The sequence below is a fragment of the Chionomys nivalis genome, chromosome 3, assembly GCF_950005125.1.
Source record: "Chionomys nivalis chromosome 3, mChiNiv1.1, whole genome shotgun sequence".
NCBI classification, from domain to species: Eukaryota; Metazoa; Chordata; class Mammalia; order Rodentia; family Cricetidae; genus Chionomys; species Chionomys nivalis.
In genome coordinates this window covers 81,838,669-81,845,582 of record NC_080088.1, presented here as the reverse complement: position 1 = coordinate 81,845,582, position 6,914 = coordinate 81,838,669, and positions in this window count along the sequence as shown.

The window sequence follows — 6,914 nt, the reverse complement described above, 5'->3', positions numbered from 1 at the left end:
CTCAGCCTGGCACTTTCCTGCTTCAGGTATCAGCCTAGGAAAGCTGATGCCAGCTGACCCCAGGCCCCAGATCTGCCCAGCCCTCCGCCTCACTCCTATACTGAAACCAAATATGGTTATGCCAGCTCCCACCCGTCCTCCACCCAGTTCCCACCCGTCCTCCACCCAGTTCTCACCCGTCTCTCCCCTCCCGTCCCCCCCAACTCTAAGGGACGTCTCAGAAGTTGAAGAGAAAAATCACAGAGATGACCAGAGGTACACTTGTGGCTTGTTCTTGTCAGTTGCTCTGTCCATGTCCTTCCCTTTCTCTCCCTCTGCACAAAGTGCCCTTAGTCTCCCTCTTCTCTTTTTAACCTAGTTCTGCCCTTCGCTCACTAATTCTTAGTCTAACACTGTTTTGGGTGATGAATATTCATTTAGCGATTAAATAAGTCCCATGCCTGATTGGAGGTTTCATTTTGATTGATAGCTGAACTTGACTCTGTTGGAATGATTGATTTAGCTCAACATGCCTTCTTCAGGACAGTCAGATCCCAGAAACTAGACTGAGTCTCCTCGTTACAGGGTCTCAAAACCTCATGCTCACCTTCCTGACACCACGGCTACTGTGTATTCATTTCTTTGAGGCTGTGTTTGAATAACTTCTGACTCACCCACAAGTCTCAAGGTTTTTCAGAACAGGGACGTGTCTACTTTTACCCTTCAAGATGCCATGAATATTCTCAATATAGCAAGTCTTTATTGACCAAATAAAATGTGAACAGAAAGTGGCCAGTGCCCCAACTGAAGCAGAAGAAGGCAAAACCACTACATCAGCGGGAGAGACAATGCTAGCCTGGAATGCCAGCCAGCAGAGGAGCTGGAGGAACACACGCGATTCCTTATTCTTAGCTTTTTCTTTCTTTCTTTTTTTTAATTCATTGGTGTTTTGCCTGCATGTATGTCTATGTGACAGCATCAGAAGCCCTGAACTGGAGATACAAACAGGTGTGAGCTGCCATGTAAATGCTGGGAATTGAACATGGGTCCTCTGGAAGAGTGGTGAGTGCTCTTAATCGCTGAGCCACCTCTCCAGCCTCTATTCTGAGCTTTTTAACGGTAAAACAAGCACCAGTATATAATTAACAACCAATGGGGAGAGGAGCTGGTCTTAGAAAAAAGATAGCAATGCCACGTGGGCAGGGAATGGGCTAGAGCTTGTGGAGGACAGCAGAGTGGGTGGCCCAGGCTACATCTATAGTGCTCAGCACAGTGGTCACTCAACAGGTGTCTACTGAACGCATTTAAGGTAGCCAAACAGGCTGCCCTTGAGGCCCAAAATACACACCATGGTTTGAAGGCTTACTACACAAATTATTTGCTATTAATTGCTCATAGAAGGCAAGATGCACCCAGGTGTCATTCCCCAAGGAAGTTTTGTTCAGTAAAGGCACCGAAAACATCAAACAGCAAGCACCACCAATCTTGGAGGCAATCCAGGACTGGGTTCCCATGAGGCCTCTAGACACAGTATTGATCAATCAATATACAACCCTGGTTTTTGTGTATTTCTCTTAAGATAAACCGTATTTACTCTGCATTATTGATTATTAACACTGAACTCACTTTAACAAACAGCACTTTAATTCATGCTTGAATGAATGTGCATGTGTGCATTTTCTCCAGAAGCACATTACAGCCTTCCTGGGGTAGGGATATTAAATGGTAACATTTAAAAGCAGGCCCCGGCGGTACCTCCTGCAATCCTAGCACTTGGGAGGTGGAGGAGGAGGATTATGTGTTTAAAACCATACTGGGATATATAGTGAGTTTGGAACAGCCCTGGCTACATAAGATCTTGTCCCAACAACAAATCAAAAATCAAACAGCAACAAATGGATAACATCTAAACCCTGTATTTTATGTTTGAACAAAAGGCAATAAATAAATAAATAAATAAACAAACAAATATCTGGAAATCAGTACAAAATAAGCTGCAAAATGAACTGTTGTGTTTAGTATGTCTGCCGAGACAGGAGGGCAGAGTGGCCATGCTGATCTCTTTGCAGGACTGGGCAGTGAATGTGAAGCACTGTCAGCAAGTGTTCTACCACTGAGCTGGGGCCCAGCAAAGTACTTCATTCAGTTTCAGTTGGGCCTGTGTGACTAAGGCAAAAATCGTCAGCATAGACTGGAGAGATGGCTCAGCGGCTAAGAGCACTTGTGGCTCTTGCAGAAGACCTGGGTTTGGGTCTCAGAACCACGTGTTAGCTCACAACCATCCGTAACTCCAGTTCCTTGTCAGCATTGCTGGAGGCCTAGTCTATAGACACAAAAATTACTGCTAGGCGGTGGTGGTGCACACCTTTAATCCTAGCACTCGGGAGGCAGAGGCAAGTGAATCCCTGTGAGTTCGAGGCCAGCCTGGTCTACAAGAGCTAGTTTCAAGACAGCTAGGACTGTTCCACAGGGAAACCCTGTCTCGGAAAACAAAAACAAAACAAAACAAAAAAAATGACACATAGCAGAAATCGTTTGTATCAAGGGTTTGATGAGTAGCAAATAAAATTAAAACCTGGGGTGATGTTTGCTCTTTATGTGGCTACTTTAAAACCAAGTCAGTATGTAGAGTCTACTCCCCAGGCTATCACTTCCTCTCCTCCGGCCCTTTTAGTCCATTATTTCTTGGTTTACAATAGTCCCTTAGAGTGTTGCGAGTTCAGCTCCAGAAGCCCACAATAAAGTCCAAGCAGAATAAGGCAGTACATGGGGTTTTTAGGTTTGCTAGTGTGCCTTTTTAAAAAGCTGCATTTGTGTTACACTATGGTCTGTTAGTGAAAAAGCTTCGTATCAATATGGACAATGTGCATACCCCAACTAAAAAGCTCTGTTGCTAAAAAATACTAGCAGCCATCTTCACTGATGGGAAAGGTGCCAATGGATTTTTAAAATCTTTTATTTTATGTGTAGGGGTGTTTGCCTCTATGTATCTATGTGTACTATATGTGTGCAGTGCCCTCAGAGGTCAGAAGAGGGCATCAGATCCCCTACAACTGGGGTTGTGGGTGGTTGTGAGCTGCCCTGTGGGTGCTGGGAACTGAATCCTGGGTCCTCCCAAAGCAGTAATTGCTCTTACCCTGCTGAGCCATTGCCATTCCAGCCTCTCTTCTCCCTGTGTTTTGTAATGCAGGCTGCTTCAAACCTTCAGTCTTGTGCATGCGTGTGTGTGTGTGTGTGTGTGTGTGTGTGTGTGTTAAGCAACACATGCAAAGCATGAAAAGGGGGAGTGCAGTAAAATGAGGCTTGCCTCTCTCAGTAACAAGTTAAGAAAATGCACCTGGGATAGGAGCTCCTGAAATTCTGTGCACAGAGTAGCCGTCATCACCGTTCTATTTGTGTGTCTGAAGAAAACGACTTTTCGCAAAGCGAGTTTACATTTCTTTGTATTTTTATTTCAGCAAGTGGCTTTCCATACAGTAGCTTTGATGGTGATTTGAACAGATTATAAAGACCAATTACTTTCTTACCATATCTGAAAAATATCTATCTCTATGGTTGCCTTAGATTCTTCTGGGTCTTTTCCCATCCCGTTCTGTCGTGCACAGCTCAATGTCCATACATCTGTGCAAACTGTGCCTCTAGACCTTGAGACGCAGACTCACGTGTTGCCGATGTGTTGTTACTGTTTCTTGCGTTTATTTCCTGGGGAAGGCATAAAGCAAATGTATTTGGACCTAATTTGAATCGATGATATGGACGGCTTCTAATTTCAAAGGAACTTCAGAGTTAGTGTTGCCGCATATCCATGGACTCTATTGTCACTCTAAGTGTGAACCGGCTTCTCTTTTGCTTTTTATGCTCCAGGAGGCTCCTGTTGATGCAGAATGCAGCGAGGATAAACTGCTCGTTAACGCGCACACACTATTAATCTTTCCGCAGAGGGGCTCTCTGTTCTCTCTGTGATGCAGTCTGGTGTCTTTTCCCCTCTGGCTGACTTTCTCGCTAGGCAGATGTCTTCATTCGCTGCGATGACTCCTTAGGCTCTCGCCACATGGGTTCAGTTCTTTCCGAAACCTTTGGTACACAAGCACAGCTTAAACTTTTCCCCTCTAAAATGAACTTTGTGACCCTTGAATGTCATCAGGTAGCATGCCAACCAGGAGTCAGTGTTGCTCTGTGAACTGGAATAATGGTAGAACCCCAGCGGCTCCTGGCGTCGTCTATGAAGCCGTCCTTTAGGGCTAGCTCTGTAATGCTAAGACACCATTTTGGCCCTGTGGTCCTGATTCTGCTCTCTGGCTCCTGCTGGGAATGCACAGAAGTAGCTGCCAGCCTCGCTTGCAAACATGATGCAGATGGTTTTCATTACCTTCTTACATGCCTTCATTATAAAACTAATAATCCAGAACCCTTGAAAACTACAAAAAAGAACAAGGAGAAGGATGGAATGGCTTGTAATCACACATGGAGGGGTGCTATTAGTGTTTATGTTTCCTTTCAGCCTTAAAACAGTTGTACTTCCTCCAACAAAGCTGCACTGTCCCAAACTGTATCACCAACCAGGAACTAAGTATCCAAGTCCTGAGTCTGTGTGGGACATTCTCAGTCAGTTCATCATAGTGAGCCCCAGAACTAAGTGGGACTCAACCATCTACGCACCAACATTTCTGTGACTGGAGCAGACGTTGATTTTTCTCAGGTTGGTTGGTTATAGTAACAGAAAGCTAAGTAACGAAGGGCAGGGGCGGGCTTTGCAAGGACAATTAGAAGCTCAGCTTCAGACATGTTCAAATGCGGGTGAGCGAGGACCATCTAGCAATCTGGATTTCCAAAGCTTCAGAGATGACCTGGGGGGGAGGGGTTATTCCTGAGGGAGGAGATGGGTCAGCAAGCTGTTCTTGGGAGATTAGTGTGTGGTTTGAGAAGAAACAGTCAGCGACTGCAGTTGTCAGACACACAGCAGAGCAGGTTTCTGTAAACACTTACCATCTGGATGAATGTGTGTATAAGTGATAGGCTTTGCAAAAAGAGAACGACTTGCCAGCACTTAGAACTGTCTGTAATATTGTGTTCATGTGGGGTACAACGACTTATATTGAACTTAGTTCATCTGGAAAATATTTATAAAGACCAATTAGTGACTTTTCCCCTATGTATTCTGTATCTGCTATACTTTTATGAGTATTTAAATATTTGAGGAAACCTTTGAAGACTTATCATTTTAGCAATTTGATTTCAAGTGTGATCTGTATCAGAGACTGGAAATATACATTAATATCTGATATACTTACTTATCAGATTCTATACACACACATGCATCATCTGAATTTGCATTAGTTGGGGAGACATTGTTAAATAGTCAGTGTCACGCCTGGCAGTGGGCATGCTGGGTAGTTCCTTTAAAAATGAAGTTCTCAAGCACAGAGGTCATAACCACACAACTACAAACATCTGGAAGAAAAACCCAAGCCAAATAGAGATTTTCCACATCACCAGTTTTAATACAGGGTAGGCAAAATTAATTAAAAGCCTCTTTGGACCGTCTGGTATCTCACCGTGGAACCATGGTGACAAATCCATGGTCCCGAATCTTCAGAATTCTGCCAACTAACTAACTCGATATATAAATTTGTGAGGACTTTTAATAATTATTGAGTGTTTCTTAAATTGCTTAGTTTTTTTTTTAATTACAGACTCGATTCTTTAATCAGTTTGCTTGTTCTCTCTACTCTGGTTTTATATGAGTGACCGGCGTGTCCAATCGTTGTGCTACACCTTTGTCTTGGCTGTCATGAATGCTTGCTTCCCAGAACTCAAGGTGGAAGTGCGATCCTGTAAATAATATTATGCTGATGCTATCTGGATTTGGGATCTTCGTGATTCAATCATGATTGATCCATCCATGGTTTAGATTAGTGGGGTTATCTAAGGAGTGGTTTATAACAAGACCATGAGATGCCCCTCATCCAATGTGTCCTTTCAGCTTTGGACTCACACACACACACACACACACACACACACACACACTGTAAGAAATTTCTCTATAAATTATTTTGTTATAGCAGCGGAGAACAAAGTTGCTTTTGTTTCTCCTGGGTGGATGGGAAGTCCAGGTGGTAACTGGGGGAGCACAGGTTCCGGGGATGAAGGCAAGGTCATCAATTTGTGTACTCTCACTATACTATAGAATGTTAAGTACATTCCTGGTGTTGGCCTGCTTGTCGCAAACGTTTTCTGGCCCAGGCCACACTGTCCCCATCTTCTGCCACACCAATGTTCCCTTAGGATGTTGGCTATGGACTCACTGTCCTTAGACTGGAGCAGGGCCCCAGGTCAGCCTCTCTGGATCATTTCCCCCTCCAAGGGGCTTTACCAGCTCACTGTGTACCGCGTGTGAATAATATCTCACACCTTTTCCCTCTATGTCTGCTTTTCAGGGTTGTCAGCCTTTAACCACTTCACAGCCCGAGCCTTAGCATTGCACCCTGGGTACTTACAGTTGATACCGTCTGAGAGCATCCCCAGGGCAGGGGAGCGCTTTCCTCAGAGGTGCTGGGGTAGGGTGGGAATCGAGGCTCGTGTCTGTCCCTCCGTGCTGAGATGCTGGAAGAAGCAGGGTTGGAGGAATGGGTTTTATAAAAAGCGTGACCATAAGCTGAGTCACACTGCAGTCCCTAGCACACTTACAGAGAAGCGTCCCTCGTTCTTTTTTTTTTTTTTTTTTTTTTGGTTTTTCGAGACAGGGTTTCTCTGTGGCTTTGGAGCCTGTCCTGGAACTAGCTCTTGTAGACCAGGCTGGTCTCGAACTCACAGAGATCCGCCTGCCTCTGCCTCCTGAGTGCTGGGATTAAAGGCGTGCGCCACCACCGCTCGGCCCTCATTCTTCACTGTCCTGATATCGCTGGACACTTTGCAGAGCGAGAGATTGTCACTGG